Genomic DNA, 26,071 nt, shown 5'->3' with positions numbered 1-26,071 from the left:
AGTTTTAGCTGCTGTTCAGTACCAGTGTGGATGTTTGCATTTCTGAAAGGTAAAACTGGGTCCAGGTCAGCTATGTTCAGGTTGGGCAGGAGGGGTGAGAGAGGGTTGTGCAGCTGAATGACAGGTCAGTGTCATGTGAACTGGAGCATGCAAACTGTATTAGGCCATGGTAATCAGGGGAAAGAGATTCAACTCCCTTTGTTTTCTCTCCTCACCCAATAAATCCACGCTTGAAAAATGTCAGAGAGATTTTTTAGCTCTATAGGTATTTTAACACATTTGTGAATTTTTAATCTTACCAGAGATGTATGCAGAATATTACAGTCTTCTGTGTATTAACAGTGTAGCTGTGTCTGGGTAACATAGTACCTTCATGTTGCACACCAGTATTTTAGAGTAGCCTTTTCAGAAATCAGAGTCAGGCAAGTCAGTTCAGGTCAGAGTGTTAACTATGCAGTATCTTGAGGGAAACTCAATCAAACCCAACCAAACTTTTTATAAGGCATCACAAATCATCCTGTATTAGCATCACATGGATTATTTATGAAAATGCTGTTGCTTGTCTGACAACCTGGGTGACATTACCTCTGGAGGATGAGCATCACCATGGCAAAACAGACATGTCACCATTAGACATTAGTCTACTGTAACTAATTTATAAGGCTGTCCTGTAATTTGTTTTGATCAGGCAGCCTTGAATATAGTTGAAGGGGATGAAAGAGAGGAGGGAGTGCAGGGAGGGAAGAGGGAGAAAGAAAATCCAGTATTATTATTAACTAGTGAATTCAAAACTATAAAAAATAAAGCATGGAAAAGTGTAGCAATTTTTTCACCTCCATAATTTCTGTCTTTACAAGTAGAATATCTCAGAACTTCTAATACAAAGTTTCTCTCTTGGTTGTGGAAATTTTCCAAAAATATTTTTAACTATGCTTTGTATGCTTTTAATTTGTTCTAGATACTATATGATATCCATCCTCTTGCTTGCAGTTCTTTTTTTAGAAGTATGGATATATTCTAAAAGTGACTGTGAAAATGGCACCAGAGTTAATCATGTTACAGTAAATGTCATATCAAGTTTGTCTGTCAGGAAGAAAAAGGGAGTATTTCAAACTGTGAGCTTACAAGCCAAAGTAAACATGTAAAAGTCAAGGTTTGAGCTGTGTCCCTTCTGACTTACCAAATTCTTCAGCAGAATATTGCAACTTAAATCATCTTTTCTAATGCTAGTTGATAAAGAAAATTAAATAAGGAAGAAAGAACTGGTAGGCTATGCATGTATATGAAATAGTGAGTATTTCTTCGGTTATAGTTGCTAACTGCTAAAAAAAGATGGAGAGGTCTCATAATTATGAAATAGTATCTTGACCATAGGAGGATCTATATTAGCATAGACCCTCCTGTGTGCCTGTGCTGGGATGCAAAGCATTCTTTTGGGCTGCAGTTTGTATGGCTCTATCCCACAACTCAGTTTTGAAGGGAAATGGTTTCTCTAGCTAGATAGAAGACTACTGTTCTAAAAGGAAAGGTATTCTGTTCAGAGTCAGGAGCAATGAAGGAAGATATCAGTGATTTAGTGACATTAGTAACCTTTAAAAGTCCCCAGAAAAGGGCATTATAGTTTATACCAAAGTGCTCCAAAGAAAATTCTTCCATATTCTGAGAAGATGTTGCAGCTGACACAGACTAACAATTTTGGAGCCAGAAGTCCTCTGGTTAGCTGTAGTAAAAAGAAACCAAAATGAGCCCAGTATTTTATTTTTTTTTCAGGCAACATCCACATCTTTCCTTCATTTTTCTTTCTTAATATCACAGCTGCAGAATAACCAATATTATAGTACTATACCCCTATTAGTTTAAGTAGTAGTAAGTAAAGAGTCAGCAAAAACATAAATGAGCTTTGTTTTGTATTTGTAAGCTAGTACGGTGGGGAATAATAGATGGAAGAATGGGATTTCTCATTGGGAAGATTTTTTCCCCTTCTTCTTGTAAGCAGAGATATCAAATTTGTTAATTTTTTTTTTTTAAGAAGTCTGTCAAAATTTACTTCTCTCTCCCAACCTTTACCAGACATGGTTCAAATCTAAAGAAAAAAATTGCTTCTGTCACAGTGTCTAATCTGAACAGAAAAATGACATTAACACATAAGAGAGATGAATGGTGAGAGGATAAACAAATTATCAGGAATAAGGACTGCTTATATTAATTAGATTTACTTTTTCCTTGTATTGTGGGTGCTCTAATGGACTCAGGAGGAAAGCAGAAGGACAACTACACAGGCATAAGATGTCTGGCGGTAATGTAAGCTTTTGCACTATAATCACATGATAATGATTTCTTCTCCCATTTTTACCTGCTAGTGTCTGAGTTCCGTGCTGTGGCCTCTGGGTCCTGAAAACATGGCTGACAGTGTCTCAGCTCTTTAAAATCTTGGTAGGCACATTTGAAAGCAATAGAAAGGGGCTACAGAGGAGGAAGGATGCTTCTGCTGCTGGCATTTTCTCTGCACTAGTACTTTGAGCAGTTATAAAAATTATTTATTCTATTTAAATAGTATTATAAAATACCACCAACTACTAGGACTGGAAAGCATATGGGTTTCCATCAAAATAATTTATCATAATTCTATTTGTTTGAGCAAATCAGTTTTTCTGGTAAGTTGTTTCTTGATTTTGGTAGGTCCAGTTTTTCTCAGTCACTCATAAATTTTCTCAAATACAATATTCTTCAGTTCTCTCACTAAACAGTTGGCATCACCAGGAATGATGTAGTGTCTTCTCTTATTTTATTTTATTTTTTTTTTTTATTGGCAAAGTATTCAAACTACACAACAGTATGGTATAAAATTTTTTTCCTCCTGCCCCTTCAACCCCTTAAATTCTGGTCTGTTTGCAGCACATTTTTATTGTATATCAGTCATATACTTAAAAAAATAAAGCACAACAAACTAGCAATACTTTCTCTAGAGTTACCATCTATAGTTCCTCTATAATATCAATTAAATTCCATAGTAATAAGAAATGAATTAATATTGCCATTGAGTCCTGTACACTTTTGGAATATCTACTTTGAAAATATTAAACAACCAAGGCAGCAGTTTTTCTTAGCTCATTTAATGATCAAACTCAGCAGTTTTTCTGAGAATAACACACAAAATAACATTGCTCCCAGCTAGTTATTACTCACAGTGATTCTAAAATCCAAGTTTAAGATGTGCTATGCAAACAATCCAGTGTACCGATATCCCTAAATACATCAAGTTATGACATATCCTTGGTGAATATATTTACTCTTTAAAGAATATTATTGTATGGCACTAGCATTCTAAAGTGACCTTTTAATTGGACAGATGCAAATAGTAGCAGCAACCATATAACCTGCATAAACACATTTTTGTTTTAGTAGTTTTCTTGCATTTCCTCATATACTGAGCTTTCATTGCTGCAGCTTGTAAAACTTCACCTTAAAACAAAAAAATCTTTCAATAAAACATTTGCCTTTATGGAAACACACTTTGATGCAAGCTTTCTCATGCAAAATAGCATATATGAATACACACACATACAATGTTCTTTTTACTCGTGTACCCAAAAGTTCAGCAAAGTAAAAGTACGCCTACGCTGTACATAGTAAAAGTAAAGCAAAATAAATTAGCTATCATGAAACTCCACAACGTTGCAGTGAGGTTGATTTCAGTCAATAGTTGAAACAGTTTGCTTAAAATTAGTCCAGGTATTGCTGCAGCTTGAAGTGCACATATAATATTAGAAATATTGTAATACTTTTACAGGTCTTTATTATGTTTATTTCTTTAATAGCAATATACATTACTGGTTTTTGTGCCAGTTTTTACAGTCAATTTAAATAGATGTGTAAGTTGCTTATGCTATATAAGTTGTGTTCATCGTGTTGAAATCCATAGCAAAATTTCTGCTTTATTTAAAAACCGTTTTGTAGGAAATTTAGATCTGGTGGTCACAGAAAGGTTGAAGAATGCAAACAATATGTTCAGAAAAACTTTAAAATGCATTTTAATAAAGCCATTTGTAGCATGCTATAATTATATTTTTGGACAAGACATTATCAGTCTTCTGTTTGTATAAGATCTCAAAGTCTTCATAACATGAAAAGTACTATAAATGTTTAGCAGTAGTAGGACATGAAAAAATTGCTTTAATTATGGTACTGTTTAATAGAAAACACTGTCAGAATGATACTTCCAACAAATAAAAGCTACAATATTTATCTTTGATTGGAGGCCCTTTCCAAAAATTCTCAAAATAACATGGCAAAGAGATGAGTTATCAAAGTATTTTCACTAATGAACCAATTTTAGAAGTAACAATCCAAGGAGAACTCGTGTCTAATAAAAATGCTTCTGAGGGTTTTTTTTTGTTTGCTTGTTTTACTTATCCTAAGCCAGTAAGTCTGGAAATTGAATCACAACTTTAATACACGTGCTGGGGGTTTTAGCTGTCTGGCTTCTCCCGAGTTATTTGAAAACTAAGCTTTTTGTGCTGTTCATTATCAGACCTGAGTGCATCTTTCAGAACATTCTAATTAGAGATTCTAATTTATTTTTCTCTATTTCAATTAGCTGTACAGTAAGCTGCAGAATATCTCCTCTACAGAAGATACAGGTTTGCGACAAGAAACTGGCAAATAATGTTTATTTTATATATGTGTCCCACAAGGTATCTGAGATTTGACATTCTGCTTAATGCAAAAATTCTGAAAACTGTCATTCACCCCATTAGAGGGACATGAGAAGTTCCTCTATCCCAGGCATATCCACATGAGCAGACATCTCCAGACTCTATCCTTGGAAATGTAACTCCAAGTGACTAGATATGCAACCTTTAGTTCGAATGATCTGGTGGAAATACTCTTTGTATCCTTACAGGTAAACTGGTTCAATAGGCTTGTGACTGAGTGCTTGGAAAGCTGTTACCAGCTTCATGGTTTTAGTTCATGCAGTAAGGCAGCATTAGGCCTGCTGGGCAGTTTTCTCTTAGTTCTACTGAGATTCTCTCAAGTGAGAAAAAAAGAATTAAAATGTTTACATTGTATCCTTAATTTAGACATTTTTGTAGTTCTTCACCCTCTTCTATTATTTGAAATTCTTTTGATCCTTTAAATGACAAGGGCTGAAAAATGTGTTAATCCTTCTTCAGAGATGTCTCTCAAAATAATGCTAGGAAGATCAGGACCTAAAACATAAAAAGGGAAGGCAAGGTGGTCCAGTTACTAAGGAACTAAATAAACAAAACAAAAGGAAAGACAAGACTGTTGTGTGCTTTACTACTGTTGCTTACTCACTGTTGCCTGTTGGACCTCAGAAGAAATACTCCGGGCTGCACTGTTCCTCTGCACACTCCCACACGCCACATGTGGGAAGGGAAGCCAGGCCAAAAATCATAAAGGGCGTAAATATTCTTTTTCAGTAAAATTTTTATCTGTAGAATTGCTGCCATGATTCCATGGCAGTCACAAAATGGAGCAATTACACACTTAATCTCTTCTCTGGCTGGACAAATTCATTTCTAGAAAAAACCCAAATGCTCACATTTTGGGCATCCTTCCCTTCACTCCTCCTTCTGTTCACAGCATCTGAAAAAACACAGGAACTTGCAGCACAGAAACTACGACTTACCAGGGAGGCAAAATATATTTCTAAATCACCATGTGCCCCACTTTCTCCAGATGAAAAATTTAGGCAAAAGTGTTTCCTGAACCCAAAAGAGTACTGTTAGGTAATATCCAATAAAACAATGTCAGGGAGGAGCGTGGGTTTTTTTTAAAGTGCTTGAGAAAAATGGTAACAAAATATTATTATTTATTAATCAAATAACTAATGATTTATTCATCAAAGGAAATGAACCTTGAGCTTCTGTTGCCTACATCATATCTTAATTCTGTATTTCATATCTTGGTGTCTGTAATTAAGAGAATTAATAATACTGGGTGCTTTAGGAGATGAAAAAATGTCTTGTAAAATTTTAACAAAACTTTTATAATATTCGCTATAGAAATGATCCAGAATGAAAATCTGAATTAGCTGCAAACCACCATGGTTCTCATATCGTTGGCAATGTTCAAAATCATATATAAAGTGCCTTTCAAGATATTTTTTTTTTTTGGTGAACAATAATGTTTTTATACTCCATTTCTATCCGAAATAGATTCTGTGGTGTCAAAAACCATTTCAGCTCAGAGTCCAATTTTCCCTTTAGTGGTGACACTAATTTAGGTGTTTCTTTTTGCTTTATCTGTCTGTCTCTTTTCAAGGAATTTGGAGGAATTTAACCTTTGAGACCTTAACCTCTGAGCTGAATTTGACTGAAATTGGTCACTTGGTTCAAAAGTTATTCTAGAGGGTGGGACAATTGTTTGCCAGATGTACAAACAGGTGAGGCAGTCATACAGGCTCATTTTCTAAGTAATGAGATGAAAAATACTGACTGGTTATTGAGTTAAGTTGTTGGCTTCTGTCATGCCTAGTCTTTCTGGCTCCTTTTCTTTTTTCCAAATAAGACATGTACATGTTCAATTTGTTTGACATATAATTAAAAAAAAAAATAGTAGTGTTATCAATTGTGAGCTTTCCTTGTTTGCTTTTCTATTGTAAATGTAGCTGAAAAACAGCTTCAAAACACAGAAAATGCTCAGGACAACACACCACTGGGCTGATCATTTTTTGCGAGCCATTACTTGGATAGACCAGACTACTAATAGTAATACTGTTGTAATGGTATTGTCAACGCTTCCTTCAGTGAATCAAGGAGTTTCTTATACTTCATCTGAAATAATCATGTATTTTGAAGAATACTTTTCCCAGTCTGTCTGAAATGGCCATTGCATTTGGACCAAACATGTTCAGAAACACACAGGTTCAAGATCCATAGGCTTGGGAGAGACGCTTAGGACATCAAACTCACTTAGGTCACCAGATTTGTCCGGTACAGTAAAAAGCAGTCATGCAATTAGGCATCTGTTTCTGAAGAGTTTCTAGAAATTGTCCATTCTATATGAGACACATACAAGTAGAGTTGTGCACTCTGCTTTATCTTATCCTCAGCCCTGCCTAATTTCTAATTCTTCAGAAATAGGTGAACACACTTTGTTTTCCTTGTCCTTTATCAAAACCATTAGTGAGGAGGGGGAAAAATGCATCACTGGCTCCCACAGCGAGATAATCCAATAAATATATGACCATCTTACGTTGTACTCGAGCAAGGTGATCCTGCACATGCAGTAGGCACTCTGCTTCCTCCTTTTAATCAGGAGACAATAGTGTCCGATTTGTTGTTTTCATTCTTTCCTTTGGCACTTCTCTCTCATACATCTCTGACAGGGATAGGTTGGAAGCAGGTGTAAAAAATGTAACGAGTGATAGTCTTTAACCATAAATGTGTGGGGACAAAAACATATGAAGGTTCAAAAACATAATTGTGTTCTTAGGGGAAAGATGGAGGAACAAGTGCTGTCCCTCCTAGACATCATGGGACAGACTGAAAAATGCTGCAGATAAGTCTCAAGCCCACCTTCCTGAGTTCTGTAGCAATGCAACACAGAAACTGCTACAACTGATGTGAAAACAGGTCTACCTGTTTAATTTGTTACGCCATCTAGCATGCGAAGCTCCAGAATTTTCTCAGAATAATATAACAAAAAACATGTTTGGTTTATTAATGTGTGAAAAATTTTAAATGTTCAAAAGAGAAATACATACACTAAGCAAAATTACTTAGCAATTGGGATCTTTTTGTGTGTGAGAATGGAGTTTTAAATAATTTCATTGTTATTCTCTTATTCATATAAATGTTTTTTTGTGACCTGTGAAGCTTCTGACGCATGGATGGATTTCATCAGTTAATGGTATTGCTTGGAAATATAATGCCATTTCTCACCTTCAGATTTGTCATACTTCAAATTATCTTCAGCTGATAATTTAATATCTCCTTGCTATTGTATTACGAAAAAAGCTGTACAGAGGTGCCCTGTATGTCTTTTTAAAACTATTCATTATTTTGTCCCATTTTATTAATTTTCATGTGAATTAAATCGTTTCAGTCATCTCATTCACTCTTCCTACTGACTTCCTACTGAAATGACCATATTTGTAATAATTTATATCGATTCTCTGTGTAACTGCTTATTTTCAGTAATCCACCCTCTTGGAGCTCCATATTGTGCTGTCATATAAGCTCCTTCCCCTTACAACAGGTGCAAACTATTGCTCGTGCAAGCAGGATGATGCACTGCTATGTACACAAAATTCACAGCCATGGCTCTCAAAGCCACCAATTTTTGCTGGGACAAATGAAAACATGGAATTGCTGTTATGCACATACAACCATTGGTACACATCAAATACACGTACATTCATCTCTACATACATACAATTTTCCTTACAAACACTTGGAAGCAATTGTATTTCTCTCTGCATTTTTGCATATGTCTTCAATGTATAAAGAGTAAGCCTAGGATTTTATGAAAATCTTCTCTTCCAGCTCTGATAGTCTGACTGACATGAAATTCAAACAGCACATATTTCAAAGGAAAACAAAGATCTGCGGTTAGCTGTGTACTGAATACCAAAATTAAGGTCTTTCCACATAATTATCAGTCTACCACAAGAAAGACATTGAGGTGCTGAGTGTGTCCAGAGAAGGGCAATGAGGCTGGTGAAGGGTCTGGAGCACAAGTCTTATGAGGAGCGGCTGGGGGAACTGGGGATGTTCAGCCTGGAGAAAAGTAGGCTCGGGGGGACCTTATCACCCTCTACAACTACCTGAAAGAAGGCTGTAGCAAGGTGGGTGTTGGTCTCTTCTCCTAAGCTACAAGTGATAGAACAACAGGAAATGGCCTCATGTTGCACCAGGGGAGGTTTAGGTTGGATATAAGGAAAAAATTCTTCACTGAAGAAGTTGTCAAGCACTGCAAAAAGCTGCCCAAGGAGATGGTTGAGTCACCGTCCCTGGAGGCATTTAAAAGACTTGTGGATGTGGCACTCAGGGACAAGTTTTAGTGGTGGACTTGGCAATGCTAGCTTTGTAGTTGGACTTTATGATCTTAAAGGTCTTTCCCAATGTAAACAATTCTATGATTCTATGACTGCAAATGATGGCACTGCTAAAACAAGATATATATATATATATATATATATATATATATATATATATATATATATATATATATATATATATATATATATATATATATATATATATATATATATGTATATATATGTATGTATGTATGTATATATGTATATATATAAATTATAATGAAATTCCAAAATGAAAACAAAGGACAAGAAAACACGTAAGCAGCAACTTTGAATTGAGCAAATATGGATGGTGGCATAGAAAGCTGCAGACTAAAGATATTGACTGGTTCTCAGTTCCCAGATAATTAAAATGCAATAAACAAGAAGTGTTTTCTTTATCTGCTGAAGTCTGCTATGCAGACAGCTGGTCCAATAGACTGACAGAAACAAAATGTTATCTGTCTGCTATATCTCTGTTCTTTTCAGATATTGACCCAACATCCAGGAATGAAACCTACATAGTGAAGGCTTCTACCTTTATCACAAATGCAGACACCTACCAGAGAAGCTAAGGCAGCTTCCTAAAACTTGACAGCATTTAAATTAAAGTGCAGAATGTATGTTGGTATGTTTTGGAAGTCCTTCCCAAGGGTAAACAGTAGAGCTAAGCAATTCTAAGCTAAGACCAATGACTTTTTGAAAAACAATTGTGTATGTGAATGGTGAGGCAGACAGGGTGTGTTACAGATTAATTTTATTCATCATCTTATTTGTAACTGAATGATAAACTTGCTTCCTATGCATATGATGAAAGTGCAGAGTTATTTCTCTTATGCTGTCTACCTTCTATTACTGTCTTATTCCTATTATTTAATCTATTACCTATGCAGATTAGGACCTTCACATTGCACCATAGCAGTTTCATTTCTTTGGCATCTTTTAGACAATTTGGTAACCTGGATAGATTATATTCTCCACATATCCTTATGTGATCATCCTTGTTCTTTTAAAGGACTACAATAGTTCTGTGAAGCAAGACTGGAGACCTGAGTTCCTTGAACTCTGCAGCAGGTATCAGATCATCCTGATGAGAGATTTTTCATTTGTTCTTTTCGTTCCACATTCTTCCAGCCGTTCAGTATGAGCAAGATGCTCTGCATAAAGAAGGGGTCTTTTGGAGAGTCCTTCCTATGCTTCTCCACAGGGAAAACTGATGGAAAACGTTTGCTGAGTTTTCCTATTATAACTATAATTATCTTCCCTGAACATTCCTTCTATGCCTTGGTTACTTACTGGCCCTACAGGTGCTTTGAGAAGTTTCCTGTCCCTGATGTGTTTAAAATAGTGTTTATTAATTTTATGCCCTTTGGACATTGTCCTTGAAGCTTTTCTTCTCTGCCTTCATGTTTTTAATTGTCATCTGTTGTGTTCAATATGGTGTCTTAACTCTCCACAGAAGTCTACTATACAGCTAATAGGAGTCACATGAATTTCAATTCTACCTCCAGGATGTGTGTCTTAATACACACCTTTGCTGCTCCTGTGCAAAAGGAGCCAACAGAAACTGCTGCAAGTATAGACTTCCCTCCACTAACACTTCAGTGGAAGGAAAGAATTACAGGTAAGAAAATGGTGTTCATGTAGCTGAGGATCAACGACTGATTAATTAGGACTCATATTTTGGAAAAGCTGGATGAAGTTGGTCATCAGGCTATAACAACTCTTGCTGTGTGGACCAGAACCATCTCACCTATATTTTGGACAATTGACACCTCTGTAACTGTGGTGCATCCATAGTTTGAGGGTAAGAAGACATTAAAACTCCAAAGGACAGATCAAACACAGTTTCACATTTAATCAGCACTTTAGTGAACCTTATGACTTTAGATGTCTTGCTCATGATTTTGAAACTTTAGGTTTGGTAACTTTGGTATTTGCACATTTAAAATGATTAAGTTTTCTTAAAGTGTTTCCCAGCTTTCCTGAGTATTTGCTACCACATACAGACCCTGATGACATACATTATTTAGTTCACGGCACAATGCAGGAAAAATTATATCTGATCCCAGAAACTATTTAATTGTTGGGGCTTCCTTTAATGTTTCTTCCTTAATTGTTTTGTATTTCAGTATATGCTGAATTTTTTTTTTATTCTAATCATTATGCAGTGCCAAAATAATAATTTTGGATAAGTTTGGCAATTTTTTCCCACTGTTGATAGTAGTTAATTATTGCTAGTTTTAATTATTTTAAGTATAATTAATAAAATATACCATAAAAAAATTATAATCTTCTCTTTCCTGATATCAAAATCCTATTAACAGACTTTGGGAAAACACAAGGGGGAGCACAAGGCAGGGCAAAAAATTTCTTTCATTGGCGTATATTGTTGTGAGACAATGAAATCTGAATATTGCCTATCCTGATCCCCACTGGGATCCCTGAGTCCACAGAATGATCCTAATTGAATTTTCCCTGCCTAAATGGAGTATGCCCTGTTGTGAACCTGCTTTGAGCATGATGACAGAATGGGACGTCTCAGAGCATCACTTCTGTGAGACCCAGGGCCTTCCTTCTATTACCTCTATTATCTAAACAAATAACCTTGGACAAATCAATTTATATTAATCCAACCTAGTGGTTTAAACCTCTCCCCTTTCCTTTAAAATGTCTCAATCAAGTTTCAAGTGAAATTGTTTGAACATTTATCTCTCAGAATGTGCCTGTGTTTAACAAGTGAAATCTGTAATTTTTTATTAAAAATATAAAGATGTTTAAATGGGTAAGTTAATCTATGGATCATAGCAAGTTCTTTCTGCTCTGTAAGACCGAGCACAGAACCCCTTAGCAATACTTGTATTTTTGTTTATGCTAAAATGAATTGGCAAAGTGAGATTAATCTGGATTTTTTTGTGCTTTCTTCTTCCATTTATCATGTGAAGAACTTAATATTTCAATATTTTGTTTTATAAAATTAAAAATCTGTACCCATAGTGAACTTCAGCCATGTTTACCGCAGTTATCACACAGGATTGGTTCTTTATAATACTTCCTGTGTAAATGCACTTGAAATAGATAGCAGTGTGTACAATGATTATTTAAATTTATGGGGAAGTTGTTTGAAACTTAATGAAATTCATTACTCTATTAGATAATATGACATTTTTCAAGTGTTGCTTTTTTTTTAATGTATAAAGCATTTTATCTAGAAAATAATCTAATTTAGCTTTCTCTTTATTTTGAAAATTACAAATCAGTGCATGGTTATTTTCACACATGCCCTCAGTTAATCCATAATCCTGTGCTTGTGTAATAATTCTAGTGCTTTATAGAAGTCATAATAGTTTTATGCATACGAATAGTCCTGTTGTCAAGTTAAGATCTTGTGTATTGCCTATATTTGCTTTTGGTTTTTCTGATTTCATGTTCAATGAGTAGAGACTAGGGACTGACAAGGGAAGCTAGACAAAGCATTTAAGAATTAACAATGTTTAACAAGCAATGACATCAATATTTAAGTTTATATATATAAAAAATAGGGAATTGTGTCATATATATATACATATATGGAATTGTGGTTTTAATGTTTCTACCTACTGAAGTTTTTGTATTCAAGATATGGGTTAACAATTATACATCTCACTCTTTGTCTCTGCCGAAATTGTTAATTTTCCTGCTTTTGTGTAGATGTTGAGCTGGATATTTCTAGCACTGGTCAACTCAATATAATGTTATAGACTTACAGAATATTTTGTATGAAGTTACCTGATATGTTCAGAGAGCAAGCATGCGTATTTGAAAATATTTTGAGGAATGATAAACTACCTGGATGACATCCTTTTAAATTCTACTGTATTTTGTTTTCAGGTTGTCATTCCATTAAGTTTCTATAACAATATTGCAAATCTTTTCAATTGCTCAATTCCAGTTGAGGTTTGGGTTTGACTGGCAAAAGAAAAGTTGTTTGTAACGGAACTTAACTTCACACCTAAGAAAGGCAGTAATTAAAAATAATTCAGCACGTTGACTTGCACAGCACATTACATGCAGGCTGTAAGACTGTGCACCACATAGTATTTCACAGAACTTATCTTTCTGAATTTTATGGCTAGGGTTTCATGCTGAATAGCCCCCTCCCTCAATCACCTAGGCCAACCAACCCCCCTGCCATGGGCAGGGACATCTTTCACTAGATCAGGTTGCTCAAAGCCCGATCCAACCTGGCCTTGGACACTTCTAATGATGGGGCATCCACAGCTTCTCTGGGCAACCTGTTCCAGTGTTTCACCACTGTTGTCATGAAAAATTTCATCCTTATGTCCAATCTAAATTTGCTTTCTTCAGTTTAAAACTGTTTCCCTTTATCCTATCACTACAAGCCTCTTTGTCTTTCTTCTAAGTTCCCTTTATATATTGAAAGGTCGCAATAAAGTCTCCCTGGAGCCTTCTCTTCTCCAGCCTGAACATCAGCCTTTCTTCATAGGAGAGGTGTTCTAGTCCTCTGATCATTTTTGTGGCCATCCTCTGGACCTGCATTATTGTCTTATCCCTTTTGAGTTACAGTAAAGAATTTGTGGTCTTATCACAAATATTTTAACAGACAAACCTGAAATTCAAAGATTTTCTAAAACTTGAAAGACTGAATCTACCATTGCAGTGTTTGCACTCCTATAGCTCTTTTTATCACTCCCAAACGAGGAAGGATTCTTTGGTTAAAACCAAAGGACTCATGGTTGAAGATTTCATATTAGTGTCCATTTTTTTTCTGTTTTCCCTGGTCAGTTCTGCTCTCGTTACATTTTGTCAGAGCGATACTAGCTCTTCAGTGACCCTTCTTCCCTATGCCCAAGTTCTGACTGAGTTGCATGGGGCAATCAACATCCTAAATACATTTTTCCTGTGTTCTGGTACAAATACAAACCTTGCAAACTTTGCTGAAATCCTTTCAGAAATATCCCAATATTCAAAATCCACATGTGGAGTGAGAAAAGATTCCCTGGGAGAGCTGTGATCACCTTGATCCCACCAGGCTTGGTACTGCCATGGCTTAATAGCTTCATATAAATCTTGCTCTAGTAGCTCTGCACAGCCTTGCAGACTTCAGTGCAGGCATAAGCCAAAATTATTATCATAAAACCCTCAGCTGATTCCTTTGTGCTGCACTCTAGCCTCTGTAGGGAAAGTTTTATCTCTTCCCTCATATTTTAATTGTATGCATTCTTCAGCTGGTAGCAAGATGCCTGAACAAATGACATGAGTTGACAAGCCTTTCAAAAGAATGAGGTGACTGGTTTATATCTGTTGGTGTGAGAGAGAAGAAAAGGAGAGCAAATTAGAAGAAAAAGTAAAAATAGTTTATTCCCATGCATTTTTCTCCCAAATAATGCAAAGAGGTGAAGATTGCATAACCTCTCTAGCCTACTGCCTCTTTATGCAGTAAATCTATACCAGTAGGAGATTTATTAATTTAACCATGGTCTTACATATAAGAATTATATGGGTAGTCTCGGATCATATTTATTCATTTAATAGAGGGATTTATTGACAATGGTTGATAACCATATTTTGTAGTCTAATATTTTTTCCCTTCTTATTAATAGTTTCTCTCTATCTTGCTATTTAAATTAGACATCTCTGTAGTCCTGAATATCGACAAAAAAACCTCTCTTCAGCTGGATGACATAATTTGGCAATCAGTGAATTAGAACAGCACGTAGCTTCTGAGGAAAAAAAATATATGCATGTCTCATAACTGCTGCTGAGGTTTAGTTAAACACATAACCTTTATTTGAACTTATTTCATTAATCACAGGCAAAAATGTAGCTATTTCACATATGGGATTGTGGAAAAAGATAGCATGATCATGTACTATTGCAGAGTGCTCACTCACCAAAGAAAGATAATTTTGGTAGGGAGAGCTGACAAGGCACAGGTAAACGCCCATACTGGCTTTCCTCTGGAAAGTTCATGAAAATGACTACTTTTTTTCCCCAGATAAATTATAAAAAGTTCACCTTGTTAGAGGTTGTTAAAAGTTGTTAATAACAGCTTAAATTATTCACGATTTTTTGTTTTCAGGGTGACAACAGTGTCTTATTATGGATCAAAAAAGTGTTGTCTTTTCATTTACAGTCATTCTCTCATTTTTGCTTCTAAGTAAGTCTGCACTCCTTAGTTTCACACAGACAACTAGTTTGATAGTTTCTCAGGCAACAGGTTTTTAGCCAGTTTGGTATCCCACTAGCTCACTGTTTTTCTGTCTCACATTTTGCAGCATCCACCAACCACCATTTACTTCACTTGTTCTAGTGATCTTTTGTTTCTGAGTCTTAGAGGCTGACTTGTTGCTATCTATGGGGTCTTGCTAGATGCTGTGATCTTAAAGAAAGCAATGCCCTGATAGTTTCAAAAATGACCCTACGCTACTGAAACACTCTTCATATAAACCCTCCCCTGAGGGGCAAGCACAGTACAGTGTTACACTGAAATGTTGCCATTTCCTTCCACCTAAAAATACACAAGGTCCAGGACAAATCTCCTAACATATCAAACCCTTGGCTCAGTCCACTGTGACATATGTGGAGATTAAATTTCATCCTCCTGATGATGTGGGAATTTGGGAAATTAAGATTCAAAGCTTCTAATTATAAGAGGAGTGGTGTGCCTGTCAATTTAAAATGATGACATGTGCGATAAGATTGTGATCTTACTGAGTTTTCTTAGGAACCCAAAGCATGTGTGTGTTAGATATATACACTTAACACTAATCATCCCCTCAAGGTACCTCTCATAGGCTGCCCTCTCTCTGTGAGGAATGTATATTTGTGCTCTAGGTAAGACATGACACTATACAATCATATGATGTAGTGGGCAGTGCCGGGGGTAGGACTACTTCCTTTTTTTTTCATGTTTTGTTCCAGTTAAAACAATGCTGTAAGTGTGAATTGCTCCAAAAACTTGTGGGATCTTGAACACCGAGTTCTATATATGAGAAATAGAATCATATAATTATTTAGGTTGGAAAAAGACCCTTAAGATCACAGGGTCTAGCTGAAAACCTAGAACTGCTAAATCCACCACTCAGCCATGTCCCTAAGTGCCACATCTACATGTCTTTTAAATACCTCCAGGAAGAGTGACTCAACCACCTCCTTGGACAGCCTTTTCCAGTGCTTGATAAACCTTTTGTTGAATATTTTTTTCCTAATATCCAACCTAAACCTCCCCTGGTGCAGCATGAGGCCATTTCCTCTTGTCCTGTCACTAGTACTCTAATAGTACTAGAAATATAACGCTTTTGGTTATCTCTTTCCCTTTCTTATTTTCTTTGTTAACTGTATATAAGTACTAAACCAGGCCCATGTGCCACTGGTAGACTGGGATGATATGAGCAAAGATTGGACTATGCATTATGAGGTGAACACTTTGGAAGTTTTGCATTTGGAGTCTTCTTCAGGAACTGCTCCAGTGAATATTTGGAAAGCAAGATTCAATGGTTAAGTCTCTCTCATTCCAGTTGAGTGATCCAATATACAAGGATGTGGCGTCAACAGCTTTCCTGTTGGTCTCGGTAAATGTTGAAATACTAGTGTAACATGACAGAGTCCTGGTGAGGCAGAGAGTACTGCCTGCAATACTCCCCCAGGACAGAGATTCATATCTGTCCTCTAGAACAGAGGGAATGCACACTGAAGTAAAGGTCTGCACCATTTCTAGTGACTGTTCTTACCATGGGTTTTCAGCAGCTCTGGGACTGTGTTTACTTTTGCTGTTTGCAGGAGGGCTTAGTACTGTTCCCACTTAAAATAAAAAATAATAAAAAAAATCCAACAAAAAACCAAACCAAAACAACAAATAAAACCCAAATAATTGTGGAAGTAGCTGCCTTTTTCCAGGTTTTCAATACAAGAATCTTACATGGTCATAGATGACCACAACATTCTTGTATGCTGCTTCCAGGACCTAAAAGGTGACTCCCCAGCCAGAAGAAAATCAGGGATTAATCTGCAACAACAGAATATTTAAGACAAGATTTCAATGAGTCTGGCAGGTGTGAGTCAGCTGCTGTCTTCACACACTGCCCAGGCAGCTGCAGGTCCATAAAGCACCTAAAAATGACCCATGTGTCTTGTTACAGGGAACAGTGATAGTCTCTGATTTGTTTCAATATGTTACTACATATGAATATCATATTCAAAATAATAGTAAATATATAACCACAAGGTGATGTTCTTTTCCTGTTTCACAAACATGACCATGTTCGTACTCCATAACCTCCTGCATATGCACTGAGTGCCAGCCACCAAAAACTACAAGAAGAGCAAGCAAGGCTAAGCCATGCAACTGCCAAAGTGTTTGCATGCATCAATGAATTCCCAGAAAGCTCTGAACATCACTGCAAGCCCAGAGCTGGTGGCTGCAACATGTACATCCCTGCAGCCTCTGGCTGTGCTTAACCTGTTCAAGTTATCTAAATCAAGTCAGGAGTGTGGGCAGCAGGTGCTATCACCTGCATATTTTCCAAGAGAGATCCAGCTGGGAAAGACTGGCACAGATAACCACTGAGGGGTTCCTATCAGCATGGGCAGAGGCTTCAGGCTGAAGAAGAAATGTGCTGAAATACCCTGTCCTCTGACCAGCTTGGCCATCATCCCCCATTGTCAAGACCCTTAGAATCTGGCTGCTATAGCTGGTGGCAGCCAGTTTTGGCAGAGCTGTTCCAACCCACCTCCCACCTCCTTGAGTCATGACTGAAACTGTGTTTATCCAAAACAACACGTTTATAGTTTCATGGTCACCAAATTCACCATTTGCTCCCTTTTTGCTGGGTGTTTATGAGGAATCTAAAAGAACAGCAATGTCTTACAGAAGTCCTTAACATAACTGGCATCTTATCTGTTACAATAAATCAATGGGATGGGGACATTCCTTTTCTTATAATTGAAATGATTCAGAGAAAAGAAAAAGAACAAAAAGACATGTTCAGCTTTCTAAGCAATTTGAATATATGTAGTGTTAGAAGACCATACATAAATAAATGCAAGCTTTTATGCCTAATGTCAGGAGCCCTATCCAGTTTTCCAAAGCTCATGAAAATTATTTAAAATCATTCATCAAAATTTCTTGCAGTAAGCAGCATCAGATATGTGAGTGATGATGTAGACAGACATCTGAAACTTGGAAATCACTGCCCAATTGACTCATTCTTCAGGTCACATCCAGTCCTCTTGTGGATTTTAAGAGACAATTCGTACATGACAGGCTAATTTCTTACTCTAGTTTATTCCTATTTCACCCACTGAAACAAGTGGAATCATAGAGCAAGTTGTGGTGATGAAGCTAGAGGAGTTGTGTCTCATTTTCACTCTCTCAGGCTAGTCAGATATTCTGTCTGATGCAGAAACTCCTTGAAAGGCAGGTTAAAATTTGGGAGCTTTCTGCAGGAGTCTAGGATGTGTATTTGCTGTGAAGTGTAAGTTCTTCAGGAAGAAAATTCCACACTTAGAGAAATATTTGCAATATTCTTTACTATTCTGTTTTTAATGACCTTTTAATACCTTTACCTTCTTGTGTACAGTGTTTGGGTAATCTTTCAACAAATTACGGTAAAGCACTGGCAGGTTATAAAGAACACATGTGCTAGATGACCATTGATTTTTCTGTTAGTGATCTTAAGAAGAGAGAAATTAATTAGCAAACAGTGGGATTTGTCTGCTCTACAACTCCTGCCCAGTCAGCTTTGAAAATGTCTACCAGGTGAAACTTAATTAGGCAAAAGACAGAAAAAGCACTGAATGAATATGTAGGAACATGTTTCTTGTTAGAAATATTTCCATTTTGATACAAAATGTAGCTTATAAAAAGTTACTCCAATATTTAAAGCCTCTTTGCTAGTCAAGTGGAACAAATAGTCTAAAAGGAAATGCAAAAAGTATCATAATTTAGAAATTAGCATAGTCCAAAATCTGAAAATGGTTGATATTAAATGAATTGCTCATGGTCTTTTGAAGAAAAAAGTAAATAATACATGAAATGTATCTGCATCCACAACTTATGCGGTAACTGACTCTCTGAGTTGAGTTTTGTTTCTGTGGTAGTATACAGGTAGTTGAAGGATATACCCTTCATTCTGCCTTTTAACCCAATGAAAGCCAGTGCTGTGTGTCTTGAACCAGGGTTGCACAAAGAGCTTTTTGCCTGTGAGATGAAAAGGCTCTGAATGCATGAACCAGGGGCTTCCACTCACCCTGTTTTAGTGAGTTTCAGCAAGGGGAAGTGTAAAGGGAACTAGTGTTGTGTTTGGGGTATGCCAGCAAAGAAATAATAAAATAAAAAGAGGTAGGAATGAGAACCTCACTATCCTTGCCTTTTCTGTAAAAGGATGCTGAAAATTCTGTATTGAGCTGGCCACATAAGTAAATTAGGAGAGGCAACACTTGATGGGTGAACCATGGGACCATACAGTTCAGCAGCTCAACATAATGAAAAGCAGGTATTTTGTAGCAAGACTATATTTTGTGAAGACCTTGAGATTTTAAATTTTGAAACAAAATGCTTTTTGCCTTTATGACAATTAGATGGCAGACAAATCATAGCTTTAAAATATCTTCGTTGTGGGCAGAAGCAACTACGGCAGCATACCATCTCAGTTCCACTGTGTATCTAGCCCAGATGCTACAGCTCTTATTCACAGTGAATAGTACCTGTTCACCAGAATGAACTAATTTGAAGCAGACTTTCCCCACAGGAAAGCTGTAGTAAAAAAAAAAAAAAGAAAAAGTAAAAATGCTAAGAAAGTTCATTTGTGCTAGTTAAAAAAAAAGTAGTAAGATTAAAACAGTGAAATAAATTAGGTTTTATATTTAGTTAACAATGAGTTATCACAAACCATTCCCATATATTTCCTAATGGTTTACCATTACATAACCTGCTCTATATTTATAATGTACATCTGGCATACTGTACTTCTATTCAGGTCACTTTAATTAAACCAGCCTCCAAGCTCCCATATAAAACAATGGAAGTTCTGAAATGCAGGAAAACAGCAACGCAAATTCATGAATAGCCCTGTATGTGAAGGCAGGCAATCTGCAGATTAGTGTGGTGGTTTCCTGTTGTTAACACCATAAACTTGTTGAACTTTGTTAGCTAAATTCTTCTAACTTCAGCCCAGTCGCTGCAGCTACCGCAGAAGAGATGGGCCAGGAGAAAAAGGAAAAGATGAATAGCTTTTTGAGATTAGGAATAAAAGAAAAAGAAGCAAGCTTTGTGGGCTTGAAAAGAACCGCAGTGCTTTGGAGCTCTCTGACTAAAATTACAGTATCAGTGTTCCCTCTCAAAGACAAAAATTGCTTAAACCAAATAATCAGTAATAGATAGGCATGAGAGGCCAATGTTGAAACAATTTCTAAAAGGGACTTGATGGTTTAGACTTAATTTTCAGTAAATGTCTTGCTTAGCCACCAGTCTGAGGGACTGAGCAGCTCCCAGTAGGCAGAGCTCTTCTCATGAGGACCTCAATTATATGTATTTAAAAATAAATGATACTGCAGTGTTTGGGTGCAGAAGGTTATTTCAAGTTTCTCAAAATCTTGATAGCCTAACAAGCTATTTAAATCCTCAAGAAATTACTGGAGATTACTTTTAAAAGCTATAGGATTGATATAATTCATTATTTTTAAACCTTGTTGCAGGCCTCTAATAAATTCTCAGTATGGATAAGAACCCTTGTACAGGCAATGTTTGTTGATTAAAGACCTATTTTTCTTAGCTATTTTTAATGAATGCTGCACAATCTGCGAACAACAGTCAGAAAAACATGAATAGAGGATAGCAACAGTTAAATTTGTCTTTATATAAAGATACAGCATTAGTATATTCTACAATAACTATAATAGAATAATATTCTATTACAGGCTTACAGTATCATAGGATAATTCAGGTTGGAAGGGATCGTAGGAGGTTGCTAATCCAGCCTCATGCTCAAACCAGGATAGCCCAAGAAATTGATAGTTCCTCCAACTAAATATCTGCAATTAATAAAAAAACCCCAACAACCAGCAGAAACCTTCCTACAGAACCTGGTTGCAAAATAGCCTAGTGATTTGAAAATGTCGGTAAAGTTCCTTTTACCACCAATTATTGAATTCAACTGAAAGTGGAACTAATTGGTAAAGGTTATGTTATCTAATTAATGAACAGAATGTGTGCCTTAAACTATCAAAGGAGTTCTTAGTACAAATGCTCACTCTCTGAACTATTTGATATGTAATTGATGCAGACTGTAACATCTGTTTACAGTATATTCTTTGTCAAATACTTTGCCAAACAGTGCAGTTATCATTTTTACCTCTCCTTGCACCTTCTTATCCTGTTCTTCCCTTCTGGGAGAGTGTCCTAAACACATGGTCATAGACATGAAGGTTTTATTTTCAGATGTCTTGAACAGAAAAGGCTAATTCCACCAAATAAGTTATTTGCAGTTCTTAACATGACCAGTGCAAATAACTCCATAAACGGCAGGGGAAAGAAGTTTCTTTTTTTCTTACTGCTTCTGCTGTTCAGGGAGATATTGAAGTTTTAGACATTACAAAGATTATCCAAAATGACATTAGTCTAGTCACAACTGTAGCAAAATCCTCCTGTGTAAATTAATTTGCTGTGAAAACCTGGATAAAGACATTCTGAACAAATAGAAGACTACTGAAATCTTACTCTTCATTGTGCAAATAAAATCTGTAATTAAGATTTAGGATGGGGAGTTTTTATTTTTGCTTCCAACAGCCCTTCTCTGCAGACCACTGATATCTCTTTTGTTTAAAGATTCAGGAGTTAAAGCATTATTTTATGGTAAATTACAGGGTGTTAGAATTAATGGCATAATAATTCCGAGGAGAAGGAATTTTAAGGTAATGATACTCATGTAAGGGGAGACTCTGTATGCCTGTGTGGAGATGTAAGGTACAGGGGAAGAGAAGGAAGGGGAAAGTGGAAGAAAAAGGAAGGAGGCCAAGAATTAGGATGCTGTCCCTCTATGTAAGGGCATATGGCAACCCAGAAGGAGCAACAGACAGAGAGGGATCTAAATGACTATCTGAGCAGGGGTGATACAGCGGATGATATAATAGGCAATGAACTGCCGTGTCCTGCCTTTCAGAGACCTGCAGAATCACTCCTCATTCTGCTTTGTTCCCCAAACTGCTGGCGTGGACCCACCCCCAGTGGCATGGGCATTGTACTTCTAATTGGTAGCTAGTTACAAGAACAGCTGCAACCACAGTAAAGAAAATACATCTATACGCAGCAAAGTGTAAATCTGCTATGACCTTACCTGGCTTGTGATTGCACAAGCCAAGCTTATTCTGGAAATTGTCAGCCTCTATAATTCCCAGGGAAATAACGACACATTGACATCCACCAGGAAACTGTGATGGTCATTTTAATTTGCTTTGAAATTCGAATTCTAACATTGATTACTGCCCTAATATTAGATGCTGTTCAACAGCCACTCAAGAGCAGGATGAACTGCTGATGTGTAAGTCCTGTATGTCATAAAGGCAAAATGATATGCACAGTTCTCAGTGTCACTTCCTCATCTTGCCAGGTACTCTTCAACAGAGGCAAAGAGATGCCTTAGTATATTTGGTATACATAGACTTCAAAAATGCCACAGAGAAGATCTGCCTGTATTACAGAAGCAAATTCCTGAGTCCAAGTGGGTTTGCAATCAATGAAGCTAATGAATGATATAGTCCTTCTAGAATGGGAGAAACAGGTCTGCTAGAGAGAATGGCAATCATAACACTGTGAGTCCAGGTGTGGAAGTTACCATTGATGTACTGGGAACAACAAGAGAATGCAGAAGATGAAAAACAAAGCCCATATCTGTAAAAATAAATGACTCTGCGAACTTCAGTAAAAGAAATTAGGATACTTCTGTAGGTGAACAGTAAAGGCCATCTGCGGACATTTTACAGTGCACTTCAGAGTCCCAGGGAAGTGGGCAAGAGAATAACAGCGGGGTGAATAGAGACTGGGACAGAAACTGCCAGTGATCAATTATTAGCCAGTAATAGAGAAAAGCAGAAAACAAACACTTGCAGTGCTGCAGCCTTTCAAAAAGTGCACTATAAATCCTGCTGTTTTCTCCAGGTGTTAGTCTTTTTGTTTTCACAGAGAAAAGAAATCAAGAAAAACGTAGAAAGGCTCATGTGTAAGTTACGGCCATGTACGGAGCTGAAAGCTCCCTCGTGGACATATCAGTTGACTTAAAATAACTGGAGATTAGGTGTCCACATTCCTTAAGATGCTTGAACGTTTTAGTCACTTCATTAATCACTGAAGCTAGGAGGAGGATAGGGTATGCTTGCTTCCATGCAAAGAACCGTAAGAGCGTTTTCTGTGATTGACACAGATGTTAGATGTTAGATACTGGGAAAGGTTTCTTTGGGCTCATTGTTTATTTGATGAAAATTGCAGCTTTAGAAGAAAGAAAAGAATGCAAAGTCCCAGATTTTGTTTCAACATTTGCAAAATAAAGTACCTTGATTTTTGAAGTGACATTTCATCTCAATATTGCCTCAATTTAATGCATAAAAAAAGAAAATAAATCATTTTGAGCATACAGGTGTGTTAATAAGATACGGCATTTTTACGGATTGCTGGTCTCATGAGGTTTTCAAGGTCTGAAAGACAGGTAAGGCAGAATGTACTGTATGGATCTTCTAGCTGTTAGCTTGCCTCCACTCCCAGGCACAGAATGGGACAACTGTCCCACATAATCTAATCTAAGATTTGCCTTTGACTCCAGCAATATGAAATGCAAATGATTGCCGAAGAAGATTTCACAGTAGAAACTAGCTAATTTTAAGCTGTGAACAAAGTACCAAAAATGTGGGTAGCATCCCAGGGATGTTTTGCTATATAATTCTATTTCCACTAAAATTGTCAACCAGTGGCAGTGCCTATAGTTTTCTATTTTACTTTGTGTGGGGAAGACTTGGCTAAAGAAGATATCTTATTTCATAGACCTATATTTGATTAGCTCATCTGCGATCGTGGTGAACTGCAGGAATTTAATTAAATACTTTAGCATCTGAGGAATTGTTACAGGAGTCAGGAGATGCTGCATCAAAATCAAACAAAAGGGGTAGGCTGAGCATAGCTGTGAATGGGAGTGAATGTATCTGAGGCAACTCTTACTGCAATGTGTTCCTCATTTTAATTAATTTTTATTGTTTTATTAAGTAATTTTTCTACTTGGAATGATGGTTAAAAACCTGGAAATGTTGCAACCACCATCATATATTCTGAGACTCTGTATTAATAAGCCCTATAGCCAGTTATATCTTCTGCAAAATGTCAAAGTACATTTGATATTACATTGTATAGCTATTTGTGCATTGCAAAATCAACCACATTGCCAAAAATGTTAAAAATCCAAATTGGGGTTGGCCACAAATTACCTAGTTTAAGACAATGAATTCATTGAGCTTTTAGGATGTGTTCACAGTTTTTCTTCTGTCTTTTTTTTTAACATTTTGAGTCCCTAAAGATCCATGCTGAAAGGGTCTAATACTTATGGTTTACAGTCATCTGTTACCCATTCATTAGAGGGGCTTCTCTGAACCACTCCTTTCCCTGCCTAGCACTGAGGTTTGAGAAACAACCCACACATAAAACAATTGCAGTCAACAAAACAATCAACCCCATTGTTCTCTGCAGGGATTTGCTCCAAAGAGTACATCAACTGGAATTATTTAGAGAACTAAATTACTGCAAGATGGAGTCAGAGGCATACTGGCAACACTGAAAAATCACCTTGTTTGTTCTCTGCTTGCTTTTAAAACTATCTTTTCATTAAAAATATTATGAAGATAATATTAATAGAAAATTGCATATAACAATTTCAGTGTAAGTTTATTGTTTGACTTTTGTGGTCTACTGTAATCCTCTAATGTTTTACATGGGATTTTTCATAGATGCAAATCTTTCCGTTCGGACACAGTGATGTATAACATCACAGCTGAAATATTTTCCCTGTCTTTGCTTGTATCAAAATTTTATGTATTTTCTAGGGAGAATTAAGCTGAGCAAGGATGATGATCAGGTCTGTAAGTCAGAAGTCCCTAAAGCAAGTTATCTGTATTTCTCAGTTTAACCCAACATACAAAAGAGAAGACATTCCTGATGCTGTTAATGACATTTTTTAAAATGTAGTCCATGCTCTGCATATTAGCAGGTGATGTCAGAACCTGGCTCCACACAAGATCACCATGAAAGTGAAGACACAGTGTGTGCTCTTGGCCAGTTTTTGAAGGTGGCAGCTATGCCTATATCTCCATTTCAGAGTCAGAATGAGCTGCTGTTATCCACAAGAAATCAAAAAGGGCAAAACTTCCATTAACTTTCAAGGGCTCAGGATTTCCTCCAGAAACTAGTTTTGGTTATGACACTGTGTTACGCAGTTACCAGTCACAATTAGAGAGTCAGTACTTAACACAGTAATATCTGAGACAGGTTTTTTTCCTTCCTAGTCTAATTCTAGTAAGCCCTAAACGTAACAATTATCATCACATGATGAGGTTGGCAAAGTCATTTAAATTACAGTTTTCAAACTTGAGAGACCAAAATCAAGCACTAAATGCAAATTTAGGTACCAAATTAGCCACAGGTTGCTTTTAAGCCTGTATCAGTGAAAAATACCAGTCAAAGCTAACGATTTAGCTGCCTAAAAGAGATAGGAATGGTTAGCTAGCCAAAAAAACAGTGTATAGTGTAGATGTTTGGAAAATTAAATACTATGGCATTAGTACTTGCAGTAATAGCTGTCTTTTAAAGAGGTGATGATGTGAAAAAACTTCTAGACTGATGTTCATATCAGTTATCAACTCTCTTGAAAGCAAATGATTGCCTGGTGTATATTTCAGTAAGGTTAGTGACTTAAGCATGTCAGGTGAAGAAATTAAAAAATAACTTTGGTACTAAGCAAGGGAAAAACCCCACTGTTTCTGAGCACA

Source organism: Falco naumanni, chromosome 3 (genome assembly GCF_017639655.2).
Source record: "Falco naumanni isolate bFalNau1 chromosome 3, bFalNau1.pat, whole genome shotgun sequence".
Taxonomy (NCBI): Eukaryota; Metazoa; Chordata; class Aves; order Falconiformes; family Falconidae; genus Falco; species Falco naumanni.
This window is presented reverse-complemented; position numbering follows the sequence as displayed.